Consider the following 17,385-nt stretch of genomic DNA (forward strand, 5'->3'; position numbering starts at 1 on the left):
TTTAATCATAAGAATCTTTTACAGCTCTCAAAGATAATGGCCAATGCCATTGGAGGTGCTGTTATCATTTATATTGGTTAGGATGGGCTAAGTTATGTTGCTTTAGTAAACAACCATGAAATCTTAAAAGCTTAGAACAATGAAGGTTTTTCTCTCACTTAGAGAAATCATGACCATGCATCGTGGGAAGTTCAGTTCTGTGTGAGCCAGACTCCAGGCCCCATTCCATTTCCAATCACATTTTATTGGCCAAATCATGCCATATAACCATGGCTGCTTGAAAAGAACATAGAAATTCTATCCTACAATTTGCCTAAAGGAAAACAACTTGGAAATATGAGTGGACAGCACTAACAAACTACTATGTCAGTCTAAAGCACACACATCTATATACATACCCACAAATGTACATGAATAGATTCTTCACTGTTGATGATAGTTTTTAACATGTCTTGGGGTTTGGGTGGTGACAGAAGTAATCCATGTTAATTGTACTAACAAACTAGATGATTTTATATAGACTCTCTAATCCAATAATGCTCGCCTTCCAATTCAAAGATTGAATTTTTTAAATTGATGAACTGTTGGGGCTTTTACTTATTTCTTCCTTTCTCCTTAGAGAGTCTAAATTAATTAAATTTTACTATAATTTGCTGGTGGATGATTTCCAAATTTAGGTTCATAATCATGTACAGCATAGCTAGTAATTTAATTATAAATGCAAGTAATCCCTAAGAGGCTATAGTTTGCTTCCAAATATTACTCATTTCAGAAAATTTGAGTAACCCATGCTCTAGAAAGTTCATTGCTTTACGACACTGATCAACAGATGATCACATATTCATAAACGTCCAGTAATTACTAAATAATTCAGCCTGATAAATCATTTCTAATTGTGCCTAAGTCAAAGATATTATTTAATCTTTCTTCATTTGAGGTTAATTGCATTTATTATATAAAGCAACTCTTTGCCATGAGGAAAGTGGAATCATTCAATCCTCACCATCCCAAACAGAACAGGATCTTCCACTTCCATGGCCTCCATCATGCCCACGGGGTTGGCATACCTAAGACATGAAATCACATAGACATTCTCTTAGGAATCCCCCAAACCATGTCTGTGAATCAAGAGCTGGCAAATATACAATTATGGCTTCAAATCACTGGTTAGTAACACAGAAAACCTGCGTATTTTTATAGCATGCACTCCTTAAGAGATTTATCTATTGACGTTAAAATCCCCAGTAAAAGTTCTTGGTATGGAGGGTACCAGCTGTGGTAATAACATTTGTTAAGAACTTACCATAGCCCATACATCATGCTACATACTGGCCCCACCTTCTCATTGAAGCTCTCATCTACCCTAAGAAGTAGGAACTACTTACTACTTTTATTTTACCAGAAGTGCACTGAGTCTAGAGAGAGTAAGGGTTTTAACCAAAGTCAGACAGCAGGAAGACCAGTTAGGAGGAATTGCAATGTCGTAAACTGTCAGGAGCTTGCAGGAGGTCACCATAGTGGAACTAGAGAGGAGGTAATTTGAGATACACTTTACAGCAACAGCATTGCTGATAGACTGAGTGTAACGGATAAAGAAGCAGCAGCAAACAGGAATGACTACCAGGAGTCTGGCTTCGGTACTATGATGATGGCACTTATTTACATGAGGAAGATTGGAAGAGAAATAAGTTGGTATGTGCCCCACCCAAAAAAAAAAACCCTTTACAATCGTAATACATGTAATGCATATAATACACACATATGCATATATACATCCTTTAAACATGATCCTGGAGGAGAATGTTCTTTCACTTGCTGTTTTTCATATTGTCCTAGTACAGGAGACCCTCAATCATGAGGATTTTGTTTGTTTGTGGTTTAGTTAATGATTTGGTCTGTTAAAGTAAGGCACACAATGCTGAGGAGAAATCTAGCACCAAACCACCCTTGAATGTACCCACCCCTCATCTGGTTTCTATTAGCCTTAGCACTCAGCTAAGTTAGCATTATTTTAAAAAGGCTATTCTTTGTCTGTTCTCCCTTGGAGTACATGTCTCACTTGTAACCCAACTATTTTTTGCCAGCCCAGAATTTTACTAATACTGAGCAAGTGCCCCGTTTTGGAAGACAATTCTGAATGCATGTTCCTAACTGTCATAGGGTGTCTTCTATTGTTTTTACCTTCACTGTTTTCCTTCACTGGTGTTTTTGACCTGTGTCTGGAAATGTCTGGTTTGTACCATTTAATTTTATAAATTTTTGTGTCATTTTATTTAAATTTTAGGAAATAATGGATATTTCAAAGAATAAGCATTTGAACTCAAACAATTAAAGGGTAGAATTAAACAGAGCATGGGATGACCATTTGAGTCATGACCAAAAGGGCCCAGAAAAGCCTTTCCAGTATGCTCTGCAGGGATGTCTGTCCAGGCTCCAAAGCATCAAACATTTTGATACTCCCAAACAAGTTCTCAGCCACTCAAAATAAACCACCAAATCTGAGGAGATGATATACAATTAATTCTATCAGTTTTTTGGTTCACTGTAGATGTAAAACCATGTCCGGCCTTCATTTGCCTGCATATGTGAATAGCCAAAGAGCTCTCTCTGTCGTGTAAAGTAAAAGGGAGCAAATCTAATCACAGGTATAAATATCCTTCTAGAACCGCACTTTAGATAGCATGGTCCATGGAACAACAGTTCCTTGGGATACTAACAAGCGTCCTGAAAGAGAAAAAAAGATCTGTGGTCATGTAGCTATGCTAAGTTAAATAAGTTTAAACTATGTTCTTTATATAGACTTCACTATATCTTTAACATGATATTAATATGCATTCTGAATCTCCAATGCAATATTAAATATGCACTTAGCTGTTTCCCAAATGTATGTAATCACAGAACCCTATTTTTTGAGAAATCTTTTGTGACACATATTTTGGGACTCTCTAAGGGAAAGAAAAACATAAATCAGTGTTTAGTTGAAAAGACAACCTCAGGGGCGCCTGGGTGGCGCAGTCGGTTAAGCGTCCGACTTCAGCCAGGTCACGATCTCGTGGTCCGTGAGTTCGAGCCCCGCGTCAGGCTCTGGGCTGATGGCTCAGAGCCTGGAGCCTGTTTCCGATTCTGTGTCTCCCTCTCTCTCTCTCTGCCCCTCCCCCGTTCATGCTCTGTCTCTCTCTGTCCCCAAAATAAATAAACGTTGAAAAAAAAAATTAAAAAAAAAAAAAAAAAAAAGACAACCTCATTTAAAATGAGCAGATGAGGGGAAGGCCACCATTTGGATCACGGAAAACTAACTCTTCATACCTAATATGGAGCCCATTTCTCCATTTGGTCGCTAATACTAAGATTTGTCCTTGTAAGGGATTCTCAGCACCTGTAAGTAAACACCTGTAGTAAATTGACCCTTAAGCATTATCATACTACCAACTGTAATGAAACCAAGTCTTGGACCAAATTCTGTTTCATATGCAGGCATTTATTAGATAAAAATTTATTAACAGCTCTTACAGCATGTTAGGTAATGCCAGAGAAGTCCTAATTTTCTGTCTTTTTAGATGTTGTCACTAGCACCTTGAGTGAAGTGTTTCTTCAAGGCATACCTGACAACATTCCAGAGGAAGGATTCCAAAAACCTCAGAGTCCATATCAGACATCCTTCAACTAGAAATCCTTCAACTAAGTGGCTAGAGGGGCACCTGGGTGGCTCAGTGGGTTAAGCGTCTGACTTCAGCTCAGGTCATGATCTCACCCCTCGTGAGTTCGAGCGCCGCATCTGGCTCTGTGCTGACAGCTCACAGCCTGGAGCCTGCTTCGGATTCTGTGTCTCCCTCTCTCTCTGCCCCTCCCCAACTTGGGCTCTATCTCTCTCTCTCTCAAAAGTAAATAAACATTAAAAAAAAAATTAAAACAAAGTGGCTAGATACAGGACAATTGAGGAGTCAAGTCTCAGGCACTGTCCCTAAGGGAAAGACTACAGGCTTTGCTGGCTTCTTATGTTCTCTTTATTACAGCTCATAGAATGGCTCTAATATTTTAGTCAATCTATGTAACTATATTAATTTTCTAGGGCTTCCATAAGAAAAAGTACTACAAACTGGCAGACTTAAATAGGAGAAACTTCTTTTCTCACAGTTCTGGAGGCTAGGAGTCCAAAATCAAGATGTCAGCAGGTTTGGTTTCTCCTGAATCCTCTAGAAGGCCACCCTGCTTGCTGCGTCCTCACACGTTGTATCCTCTGTTCATGCACATCCCTGGTGTCCCACCGTGTGTCCAAATTCCCTCTTCTTATAAGGACACCAGTCATATTGGATCAGAGCCCACTCTAAAGGGCCTCAGTTTAACTTACTCATTTCTTTTTTTTTTAATTTTTTTTTAACGTTTTATTTATTTTTGAGACAGAGAGAGACAGAGCATGAACGGGGGAGGGGCAGAGAGAGAGGGAGACACAGAATTGGAAGCAGGCTCCAGGCTCTGAGCCATCAGCCCAGAGCCCGACGCGGGGCTCGAACTCACATACCGCGAGATCGTGACCTGAGCTGAAGTCGGCCGCTTAACCGACTGAGCCACCCAGGCGCCCCTAACTTACTCATTTCTTTAAGGGCCCTTTGCCCAAAGACAGCCATATTCTGAGACACTAAAGGTTAGAGAGTCAACCCATGAATTTTGGGGAAACATGATTCAGTCCATAATAACATCCTAATTGCTGATTGCATCAAAGTGGCACATCTAACGTCCATCTTGTTAATTCGTAAGTCACTAATTTTCACAGGAAGGACCCATTACTGATTTTTACGATGCTAATCAGTAGTTTTGCCACTTCTTTACACCACTGGCTTTGCCATCAGTCAGGTACGAGGGCACCAACTGACAGAAGTTACTAGCAAGGGAGGCTGGTGAAATCAGTTTCTGGCTTTTCCACTGGGAGGTGGGGACTTATATAACTGGGCTCTTTCTTTGCAGTATCTGTATTGCTCCCCATATTTCAGCATACGCAGTACGATATCACGCGTGTGCCAGCTTCAACTCTAGGGGCAGCCAATTACATCAGTAGAGAAGCCACACTCAGGACTGGTTCTACAGCAACGTTCAGGATGCAACACCAAACAAATGCTCCAGCTATCCCTAAACTCAGCAGGGTCCTTACTGGAGCAACCTGGAGTGGGGTTTGGCTGTATTTTATTATTTTATTTTTTTAATTTATTTAATGTTTATTTATTTTTGAGAGAGAGAGAGAGACAGAGCATGAGCGGGGGAGGGGCAGAGAAAGAGGGAGACACAGAACCCGAAGCAGGCTCCAGACTCTGAGCTGTCAGCACAGAGCCTGATGCAGGGCTCGAACCCACGAACTGTGAGATCATGACCTGAACCGAAGTCAGATGCTTAATCGACGGAGCCACCCATGTGCCCATATATTTTATTATTTTAGGTGGTCGTCTGCCTCCCAGAGATTTGGTGCATTACCTCACAGATAATTCTTGAAATAATTCCCGTCTATGCTTAAAGTGGTCAGAATTGGTTGCTTTACAGTCAAGTCATCTACCAATTCTCGGATGTCCAGAAAGCACATACAGCGGAGTCGTCTCCTTTCTTACATAATCAATCACAGGTTGACCAGCTGGCCAGCCTACATTTAGGCATCTTGGACCCAAAGCAAGGAAGAGAGGAATTTGAGATTTATATTATATCATAACTGGAATGTACTGTAGTAATCATCTAATACAGATGAAGAAACAGAGTTCTAGAGAAAAAAGATTTCTCAAGATCACACTCATGTTCATCCCCACCACCAAATGGATGTTGTAAAGTAACCCCTGGGGCGCCTGCGTGGCTCAGTTGCTTAAGCATCTGACTTCAGCTCAGGTCATGATCTCGCCATTCCCAGGTTTGAGCCCCACGTTGGGCTCTGTGCTGACAGCTCAGAGCCTGGAGCCTGTTTCAGATTCTGTGTGTGTGTGTGTGTGTGTGTCTCTCTCTCTGACCCTCCCCCACTCACACTTTGTCTCTTTCTTTCAAAAATGAACATTAAAAAAATTTTTAAGTAACTCCTATAATTCATTCCATAATTTGCAGCGTAAGAATTCTTTTTCTTTAGATTGAATCTCTAAACCTATTAATGTCACACTGGAAGATGAATACAATACGTATTCCTAGTTGTTGGGGCTTTAAGTTAGGAGACAACAATTTTCTGTTTCACTCTAGACTCATAATCCATGGTGGTGGAGAGAGGTATCAAGAAAATAAAACACAGCTGGGCCTTTACTAGAGACATGCCTGGGCCAAGTTGTGCTACCTGTGCAACCTTTCACCTTGGCAGGGATCCCCCAGCCTTGGCAGTGATTCATCAGAGGGTCATCTGGGCATGTCTTGCTCTGTCCATCTCCGTTTCACACAACAACTCAGCTAGGCTATTAAGATCAGCATCCTAATACAAGGCAGTGGAAACTTCCCTGGTTGGGGGACCAAGAGGGGAACAAGACGCTTGTGCCTGAACCTGGCCCACATGTCCTACCCAACCAGGCCCAGCTAGCCAGGAGAGGCACTGTTGTTTTTTTATGGATGTCATCCGGGGTAATTCATTCCTCTGTGTTTGCCATTTAGCCATAACTGTGGTCGGAGAGTTTTTTTTTTTTTTTTTCTTTGAGCTTTGTGTGTGTGTGTTTTAAACCTAAACTGTTCAAAGAAAATATGTGTTGTTCTTGGGCCTCTGCAAAGCATGTTTTCTGAATTAGATGCATTTTCACAGAGAATTAGTCTTAAAACCCCTGTGAGCTTAAAAATAGACCAAGAACTAACTGATTCCTCTCTCTTTGGAATTTAAAGTGTTTTTGTGAGTGGGTATTGATTTTTCTTTTGGGGGTGGGTGCAGAGGGAGTAGCATAATGAAGCAGATCAAGAAAAGAAAGAACAAAAATTTAACTATTTCCATCCCGCCCATACTTTGAGACTCACTTATGTTGATAATAAAGCTTATCCTGGATATTCATTCATTTATTCATCCACACCTTCATTCACGAAAGTTGACTGTGTACCTATCAAGTTCAAGACACTGTGCTAAGAGAAATGGAGCATTTAAGAGCAGGATATTGATGTACAAACAAATTGAAGGTACCCTGAGTTGAGCTTCTGCGATTTTTGACTAATTAAAGCTCAGGAAAAGTGGTATCTATGTTGCCCGCAAAACTGCCAACAAAGGAGTTATCAGACAGAACAATCCACAGTAAGTTTCAGCAGCCAAGAAAGCTCATTTCATTATACCCGTCCAAGGAGAAAGTTAATTACTGGCTTTGGTTAATTGCTCACCTGGCTCTGTGGTATTATCTTAACACAGAAGGCAAGAGAAGGCAAGAAAGAGTTGAAAGAACAATCCTTCCGAAATACACTGGGGAGAATCAAAACTACCGATGTTCCTCTCTGGGACCCTTAGGACTGGTCAGATTCTCTTGTCCAGATCCTAAAAGGGCTTAGTGGAAGCAAAAAGGCTAGGTGTGAATGTTAATATATTAGTTAGCCTTTCTTCTGTATGGAAATGTCCAAGCCTTTCTGAACGGAGTCCTTCAAGACTCAGCTTATACATCTCTGTGACTCTGCGCCCCCAAGCCTCCCCACACAACCAAGCCAGCCCAGACCCCTACTCAGCACTCCCACACATTCATGCTTACCCTTGCAGTAAGCATTGGGTATTTGTAGGTCCCTCTCCTTCACAGGCCTGGTGGATACATGGTGGGTCTTTGGCACATAGCAGGCACTCAAAACATGATACATACTACATAGGTAATGAAATACATTTTCAGAGCATGTATGTACAGGAAAACATAAACACTCTCTGTGCACACTGAAATAATAAACACTACGTTAAATGTGGTTTACATCCATAAATAGAAAAGATTTGGCAAACGGCAACAACAACAACAACAACAATGTATCTCACAGGGTGCACGTAACCTGCCACATCTTCCAAATTACCGAAAGAGAGGTAATTAGCCTAAAGGTAACTCTCAACTCTGATCACTAAGAGTATAGAGCCCATTTGTTTTTAATAGCAGGGAGCATTTAAGAACAGGATGTTGAGACACGTACACACATGCACATTGGAGGCACCATGATTTGAGATACTGAAATCTTGGATCAGCTAAAGCTCGTGTTGATGGAGCTCACTCCTCAAACTTTGCAAGACTATCACATGTAGAAAACCTGTGACGTTATAATGAAAACTTAGACAAGTTCATCTGCAACATTAGTTGGGTTACGTAATTATTATTCTGCTCTACAGTAATGAGGTATCGGCAGTAAGCAATTCATGTAGATTATTAGAATAACTAGCAAAGCCAGGTCATACTTTCCTTTCCCCCTTCTGGCTTCATTTTTTTCTCCAATGTCTGTAGAAGGGTCAGTGTCTATGGTATTCCTGACATCGTGCACTTAGCAATGCCTACCACACATACACATAAGCACAGGCACCAAAAGATGGAGATCCTATGCCCACTGTCCTGATGATCTTTGACATGCCTGCCTCTGTTATCCTGGGGAGTGCTCCCCACTCTCCCTCCCTCCTCATTCCCTCTCAGATGCCTCTCCTCCAGGGGAAGAGTCAAGTTAGGTGGGCCTAAAACGTATATAGTTTGGGAAGTCCTACGTAGGAAAAGTATTACAAACTTAAGAGTTCAAAATCAGGGGAAAACGGATGTTCGTTTGCAATGAGAAAAGTCACAGCAAACTAAAAAATACTTCACAAATACCACAAACATCACGAAATCCGGAAAAAATAATAGAGTATTTGTATTATACACTTCTGCAGTGCTTTTCCACAGACTACCTTGTGGCTCCATACATTTAAACCTTTGTTTCTGCCCCATTACACACATGTATCCCACGTCAGACACTATAGGACACACGCCACGAGGTCACCTCTAACCCTGAACCTTCATTCTAGGACACCAGGTAGGCAATAGCAACGTTCATGGAAGCTCTCCCAATGCAAGGAGGGCTAGCAATTACTTCACTACACAAATATATCTCTCTACCACATCCCTTTCACCAGATCCAAAACCTGCCTGTGGCCACTGTAACTCTCCAACATGAGAAGTATGACAGAGGCAAGTTACGGTGAAAACGTCGGCGGCGCTGTGGTTAAAATCTTACTTCTGTTTTTTGTTTTTTCTCAAATGTTTATTTATTTATTTTGAGAGAGAGCGCGCAGGGGAGGTGCAGAGAGAGGGGGAGAGAGAGAGAAACCCAAGCAGGCTCTGCAGTGACAGATGAGGGACTTGATCCCACCAACTGTGAGATCATGGCCTGAGCTGAAACCAAGAGCCAAACGCTTAACCAACTGAGCCACTCAAGCACCCCTAAAATCTTACTTGTGTGCATGTTAGTGAACGTACAATCGTGAGTCATTGCTAGAGCCTCTCCAGGGCCTTGGAAGGAGCCCAGGCACAGGAGGAGCCCTGAAACTAAAGTTCCATCAGCTTGTTGATAAATCCACCTCCATCCCCCACCCACACCTCCTACCATGAATCCAACCCTTACCTCCCAGGTTTGACAAGACCATGAGGCTCAAGGTGCCAAGCCCCATGCCTTAAGGAAGGACGGACAGACTGACAAGGGAAACAGGAAGGGGAAGCCAGAAGGTGCCCTCTGCCTTGGGACACCTTGGGACAAAGAGGGATGGGGGCAGTAGGTTGAATTCTGATGGAAGTCAGGACTTCAAACTCAAGCAAGGGGACTCAAGGTCATTGGGTAATGAGCATCTAACTCATTAAGATGAGAAGGAGAAGAGGGGCGCCTGGGTGGCTCAGTCGGTTAAGCGTCTGACTTCAGCTCAGGTCACGATCTCGCGGTGCGTGAGTTCGAGCCCCGCGTCGGGCTCTGTGCTGACCGCTCAGAGCCTGCAGCCTGTTTCCGATTCTGTGTCTCCCTCTCTCTCTGACCCTCCCCCATTCATGCCCTGTCTCTCTCTGTCTCAAAAATAAATAAACTTCAAAAAAAATAGTTTAAAAAAAAGATGAGAAGGAGAAGAGAGGGGGAGGAGGCAGGGGAAAGAAGAAGAGAAAATGAAAGAGAAGAAGGGAAGGGGAAGGAAATAAAGAAGAAAGGGAGGAAGAGAAGAGAAAAAAGAAGACATTTCTTCCATGTACACCTCTTCCCTGGGAAGCAGCAGTGTTTATCTGTGTGTCATAATAACATTTACAAGCTTTCTTCAGACTATACACTCATCCTCTTAAATTAGAAAGAGTGAGAGTTCTCTTGGCTCGGCTCTGCAAAATGCCAGTTGTCATGATCTCACCAATATAAAAGGGGGAAAATGGGGAAAAAACCACCTCCCAAGAGACTGATATCACTTAAAACAAATGCCCGGTGGCCCTGCCATTTGGTCAGTGTCCACATTCCCCAGTGGCATGTGAGTTTTTCATCCAGACTGAAATTGGACACCAATCTCCATGTCATATGCAATCTTCAAATTTCTCCACACAAGAGTTGGAGTTTTCTTTATGTTTGCTTGTCTTACTCTTTTTAACTGACTCTCATAATTTTCTTCCAGGAAAAAAAAAAAATAACAGAAAACTTGGAAAGATCACTTAATCTGGACTGCACATGTGAAGACTGTTCAGAAAATTTGAAAAATTATAATTTATAAATGGGTGACTTGAAGTAGCATGTTGAACCTCAGAAAAGTTAAATTCTTTGGGAGGAATGTGTTTAATCAGCATCAGGAACAAACTCCCTCACGGAAGTCCTGGAAACTATCGTTTCATAGCTTTGCAGCGTCATAGACTTCCTTAGTGACAGGGACCCCTGGAAGCCACCTACTTCCAGATCAACTACCACCCATGCCATTGGTAAAGACATCCAGAAAACATTTCATGACCCATCCCAGGAACATTCCAAAGTGTCATAATCCTCACTTTTAGGAAATCGTTATTTCCAAAGATACTGCCATTACTCCACACACACTGTAAAAATAAATAGACCAACACCTTTACACCCTCAATAAGGAAAAAAGGTACAGAATTAAAGCACATTCTATTCCACTGCAAGCTAACTTGTCTGTTCTTTTTCCAGGCCTTGAACCACCTGTGAGGCTCTCAGACATGACCCAGGTCCTCCCTGGGCCCTTCAGTTGTGAGCAGAACAACTAAACATCTCACTCTACAAAAGATTTGGTTGCTGATGGGCTTAAGGATTCTTTCATAGTTCCTGGAGAGCCTGCAGGTCAGAGTTCCTCTAGTCCCATAAGAGTCAAAGTGATTCTTAGGGGCGCCCGGGTGGCTCAGTCGGTTAAGCATCCGACTTCGGCTCAGGTCATGATCTCATGGTCATGAGTTCGAGCCCCGCGTCAGACTCTGTGCTGACAGCTCAGAGCCTGGAACCTGTTTCAGATTCTGTGTCTCCCTCTCTCTCTCTGCCCCTCCCCTGTTCATGCTCTGTCTCTCTCTGTCTCAAAAATAAATAAACATTAAAAAAAAATTTTTTTTTTAAAAAACAAAGTGATTCTCCATCGTGTCCAAGGCTGGGTAAATCTGAAGTGATGGTGCATTTCTAAAGCACTTGGCAATCCCAGCATTGAGCCAAAATGTAGCACCTCTCCCAGAAGCAGAAGGAAGTATTACAGAAAAGTCAAGGGAGAGAGTCAGGAAACCACAAGAGTCAGGGACTCTGAGGAGAACAGAAAGAAAAACAGACGCAGCTTTGGTCAACAAGCTGTGTTCAGCATCTTCTGCTCTGCCCTTCCCTCCTCCCTCTTCCCTTCACCTCCTGGTCTCCCACCTCTCATACCCTGTTCGTAAAAGGCAAATTGGAAAGCTCTTCTGCTGATTTTTTTTTTTAATTTTTTTTTCAACGTTTATTTATTTTTGGGACAGAGAGAGACAGAGGATGAACGGGGGAGGGGCAGAGAGAGAGGGAGACACAGAATCGGAAACAGGATCCAGGCTCTGAGCCATCAGCCCAGAGCCCGACGCGGGGCTCGAACTCACGGACCGCGAGATCGTGACCTGGCTGAAGTCGGATGCTTAACCGACTGCGCCACCCAGGCGCTCCATCTTCTGCTGATTTTAATACTGAAACATCTTTGAAACCATATGAAATGAATCTCGAACAGCAGAGTGCTATCAAGGGAAAGACTGAACTGGAGGTCAGGGCCCCAGAGCTGTTTTCTGGATTTCCACCACCGACAGGCTCTGTGACCTTTCTCAAGTCACTTCACCTCTCTGAACCAACTTCCTCATCCATTAACTGAGTGGCTGGACTAGATGGCTCTTTTTTCTGACTTAAAAAGTTCCAGGATTTTATTTTTGGAGGAATTTCAAGCGCTGGGAAAGAAAGAAGAGACTGGGAGGGAGGTGTTCTTCGGATGCATTACACTTACATCGACCGGTGATTTCCCTTCCCCTTATCTGTAAGGCTGCCTTTGGAAGTGCACCCTTCTTGTGAGGTGGCAAACACAGAAAAGAAAAAGTTCCCGCACTGAAACCCAAACCAGCCCATACTCATGAATGCTCCGGAAGGACATTGAGATGATAAAGCATAAAAGTTGCGCAGAGTTTAAGGTCTGAGGATCTGATGCATGACATGGTGACAACAGTTGATGCTACGATATTATACAATTGGCATTTGCTAGGAGAATAGAACGTAAGTATTCTCACACGCACCAGAAAGGTAACCATGGGGCGTGATGGATGTGTTCATTAACTCGATGGAGGGAACCCTTTTGCAATATGCACATAATTCAAATCAGCACGTTGCACGTGTATTGCCAATATCTGACCATTTTACTTGTCAGTTTTACTTCAAGAAAGCGGAAAATAAAAGTTGGACAGAGAGAAGAGTGTGAAAGGGGAGCTGAAGAGGCTGCTGCGAAACACAAGGCTTTTCACCGTCCACCCAAGTTAGCCCTGCACCCCTGCCCAGAGGACCGACGGACGGGTCTTTTGTCAAAGATGGCATTGGAGGCCTGTCATTATTTCTGCTAAGAGGAGTCCCCTCACATCCCTTTCTTGCTAACCCTCCCCACTTCCATCTCTGGGCCCAGAGGCAGAGATCTCACCACCTCGTCTTTCCATCTTCTCACCCCATGTCCTCGATTTCCTAGCAGGTCCATTTGCTAGCTCCTTCCCTCGGGGTGAGCTACTCCCCAATAGCCTTTCCTTTGTATGTATCTCAGCAGTGCCGGGTATCTGCAATTAGTGGGCTGCTGGCAAAGGCACAGGAAAAGAGAGAATGGCACAACTTCTCCAGAAAGCATTTGAATAATGTCTGTGCAGAGTCCTTAAAATATTTTATCCTATGACCTATTCTCATTTCTCTTATCCTAAAGAAGCCAGAAGAGGTGCAAGCAAAGTAGGAGTGAAAAGGCAATTCAGACAGATGGAAAAGAGCTGCACGCGTTGGGACGTTTGTGGCTCTCAGTAACAGGAACAAAGTGGCTTAAATAAGCAGCACATAGCCAGAGAAATCTGGAGATATGACAGCCTTCAGGACTGGTAGCCTTCGAAGCTCAAAAATGTATTCTAACATACTACATTCTTTTTACGTCTCTGCTCTTTCTTCTCCAGCGTTGGTCTCTTGCTAACTTTGGCTCCCCTAGTGGCCAACAGCGCTTATCGCATTCTTGTTCACGTCCAAATGGAACCAGAGAAAGCCTGATTTCACAGAGCTCTTTCTCAAAAATAAGAAAGCACTTTTCCCAGAAGCCTTCAGCAAACTTTTCATTGGCCAGAATTGGATAACATGCAAATTCCCAAATCAATCACTGTCTGGGAAGGGGACGATGGTCGTGGAGAAGGCAGTTATCCTTGTTGCTTCTCGGCCTTTTGGCTAAGATCAAGTGAAGGCAGTTATCCTGAAGCCAATAGTTCTACTCCTTCTTACTGAGACCAGTTCCCAGAGAGTACAGCCTCAGTCCTGTGGGGAGGGGTGCAATGTATGGGAGTTCCCTCATGCACCCCGAGAGCTACGGCATATCTACGTGAAATGGCACAAGTGGTTAGGGAGGTGGTGGGTAGTCCAGTCCTTTTGTGCCATAAATTCACGTGCGCACAAAGGGATTTGGCAATTCAACTATTACGGCCCTTCCCAAGCCCAAGCCTTTGGGTACTTACAACAGAGTCCTTATATATAAGAAAATAAAAGTTATTCGGAAAAACTGAACACTAAAGAACGTAAGCAGATGAGTTACATGGCAGGCATAATGCATGTTTCAAAGTTTCACAGAAAGAAGAAACAGTGGAACATAAAGCCACTGGAGAACATCTCATGAAGGAGGGGGATGGGTGTTTGACTGAAGAATAAGAAAAATCCGCTGGAAACTTCCCTCTGGCCCTGACCATCAAGGCAGCTGAACTGAAACAACTTTGAGCTATGAGCTAGGGAAAATATTCAGAGGCGATGAATTTGTGATGTCTTCATTTTAGAGATGCTATGATTTTGGTCTATTCTAGAATTCCACGATTTTTGGGTGCTGCTCACTTCGAAGAAATTTTCCATGGCTAAACACCTGCAATGTATTTTTTTGAATCCCTGCACAAAATCACAGCCCACCTTGCTGTTCTTTGCTAGATAAGCAAAATTTTTTCTCAATTATCTTGCTCTCCTTAATTGCATGTCATTTTTAAACTAGGTATTACTGGGGCGCCTGGGTGGCGCAGTCAGTTAAGCGTCCGACTTCAGCCAGGTCACGATCTCGCGGTCCGGGAGTTCGAGCCCCGCGTCAGGCTCTGGGCCGATGGCTCAGAGCCTGGAGCCTGTTTCCGATTCTGTGTCTCCCTCTCTCTCTGCCCCTCCCCCGTTCATGCTCTGTCTCTCTCTGTCCCAAAAATAAATAAACGTTGAAAAAAAAATTTTTTTTAACTAGGTATTACTGACAGTCCTTTCCTCCTATTTACTGGCAGTGTTTTTAGGTCAATCCCACATCCAATTAGGGGAACTTGGAAAAAGGAAATCCTACAGCAAAATGCCATATGCCTTACAATTTAATTTTAAATACATAATCCTCAAGGATGGCAACTTGGCAAAGAGAGAACTGGACCGTCTCCCTGGAACACCCATCACTCAGGTCCATGTCAGATTATTGGCCTGAAATCCCAGCATTTGTAAATGTGGATATACACACACAAGAGGGACAATATCCCCCCAATTAAAGGTGTAGGCTTTCTTACTCTTTTTTTCATTCCTGCTTCTCTCAAAGCTTCCTAGAGGTTATTTAGGTTTCTAGGGAATATGTGCAGCACACACGGAACAGCCGGAGTGTGTGTGAGTTTCTAACAGCTGCCCAAACACCCCTTCCACCGTGATGGGTCCCTTCCAACAGAAGGACCTTTGTGACCTGAGGAAGGCCTTTGTGTTTGAGATAAATAACCCCTACACCTCTGTCGGCTTTCTTTGACAAGACAGCTCTTCCCTGCCACCATACAGGTCACCTTCCTAGCTGTAAAGCATGTTGGAGGATGAAATTCTTCTCCTTGTTTTGTTGAAAGAAGCCAAGTTCCAAGAAAAATCCAGAGGGATTCCTAAGGTCCCTTAGTCACGGAAGCAGCTAGCCCTGAAGGGGCATTCCAGGGAGCTTTTACTCTATCCTTGTGGCTAAGCCCAGGGGAGATGATTGTTTTATAAAAGAAAAGATGTATCCTGCTTCTCTGGGTTTCTTGTAGACCTGAAGCCCCCAGCTGATCTGTATAAAAATAGCAAGTGGGTGAAAGGAATGGGGGGGCCGGGGGGCATCAGCATGCCATCCCTCCAAACACTGTTCCTAAGTAGCTGATATTATGAAGAATTATTGGCAATTGTAAAGAAAAAAAAAATGCCTCTCCAGGAGCAAACAGGATGCTAGCTAGCTAGGGAAGGAAAGGGACATATATGGCTGCTGCCTCTGGAATCTTCAAATCTATTTGCATGAGTCATTACCTAGGACTTCCACAATAGGAATCTGATTTGACGAATCATCCGATAGAAACTTTTATTTCTGTCTCTCAACATGTGAAATCTATCTGTCAGGTTTAGTTATTATTTGAGCAACCAACAAACATGTGTCTTAGGAACATACTTGTCATCTTCCAGAAGCACTTGATGTATACTGAGTAACTAGAAAACACGGATGCCGCAATCCGCACACACGTGCACGTTGTCACACAACACTCCCACACAAGAAAAGCGACAGGGCCCTTGTGATGAAGGCAAAGTCGTGGGCGTTTCCAGCAGTTAGGAGTCCTGCCAGGTGTGAGGACTGAGAAGGAAGGTGAACCAAAGGGCTTTCCCCAGCCTGTGGCACAGCTCCTTATTTGGTGAGGCTACTACCTGCGTCCTGTGTCTCAGGGCCAGCCTGACAGTGCAGGGCCACAGCAGGGGAAGTGTGGCTGCTGACATCCCGGCCCTTAGAGATGAATGGAATTCCAGGCAGCTGGAGTCATGCTGGCTTGAGACGGTGGTTTGGAGACCAGACTTCCAATGACAGAAGCATTAAGCAGCCGCGCTCATGGCAATTGGTGCACCCGCAGAAATGTAACCCACACCTCGGTTTCGGGAGCTGAAAAATGAAAAGAACGTTGAGGGAGGAAAAGGGGAAATAAAATGATAGGCAGAGGGTAACGTATTACTTTCTGGGTCTGTTCTGTAAATAGTTTAAGACCCCAGAGCCAGATGGTTCCGCAAATCCTCCAACCGGGAGTCACGTTAAGAAGCACGAGTGGGCATAAAAACTGTTTTTCAAGACACAATTTCAGTTTTGGCTTGGGGGAAGAGGACAGGAGTAAGTTTCCTTAACATTCCTGACTAGAAAGAAGCCGTCCTCCCGGGTGCCCTTCATCAGAATACGCATGCCGCCCCCAAGCGGCCAGCCGTGGGAACGCCGTAGCCGGGGCGAGAAGCGACCTTCTGCGCGCCAGGCAGCTGCAGAAAATGTGCCCCGACGGGCAGCGGGAACGCGAGCTCCGCTCACCGCCCTGCTGGCCGACGCGCCCCGCACCCAGCGCCGGTAGGGGGGCGGTCGAAGGGCGGGCGAGGCCGAGCGCGTGGTCGCACACCCCGCCCCCCCGGTGGATGGAAGAGGGCCCCCAGATACCCCCAGAGGGAACTTCTTTAACGACTGGTTGTCTCTTGGCCGCATTTACCCCGTCGGACTCATCTGGCTTTGCAAAGGGTCTCGGTGCACAAGTGTCAAACGTCGCCCAGGTATTCAAGGAGACGCGTTTGCCTGAAATCCCGCCCGACGACCCCCCCCCCCGCCCCCACCACCACTATGGGCCCGGGGGCGGCCAAAGCCCGGTCGCCGCTCGGGGCGCTCACACCGGACTCCAGAATCCAAGTACCGAGCGCGAGTGCGCCAAGGCTGCGTGGGCGGGCACCTATTTTTCTGAGAAGTTCCACCGCTCCTCGGTCCCGACCCCCGCCTCC

The 17,385-nt window shown here is 44.3% G+C and overlaps 1 long non-coding RNA gene across 1 annotated transcript; it reads right to left on the reverse strand.

Moving 5' to 3' along the window:
* Positions 1 to 15,938: 15,938 nt before the first annotated feature.
* LOC147580169 (uncharacterized) lies at positions 15,939 to 17,382 on the reverse strand. Its single transcript, XR_015252576.1, has 2 exons — positions 17,103 to 17,382; positions 15,939 to 16,519 (listed from the first exon to the last, which is right to left on the reverse strand). It is a non-coding gene; the product is annotated as an uncharacterized LOC147580169 (long non-coding RNA).
* Between the last annotated feature and the right edge of the window lie 3 nt (positions 17,383 to 17,385).

The sequence above is a fragment of the Puma concolor genome, chromosome B3, assembly GCF_028749965.1.
Source record: "Puma concolor isolate L17-30 chromosome B3, mPumCon1.1.hap2, whole genome shotgun sequence".
NCBI classification, from domain to species: domain Eukaryota; kingdom Metazoa; phylum Chordata; class Mammalia; order Carnivora; family Felidae; genus Puma; species Puma concolor.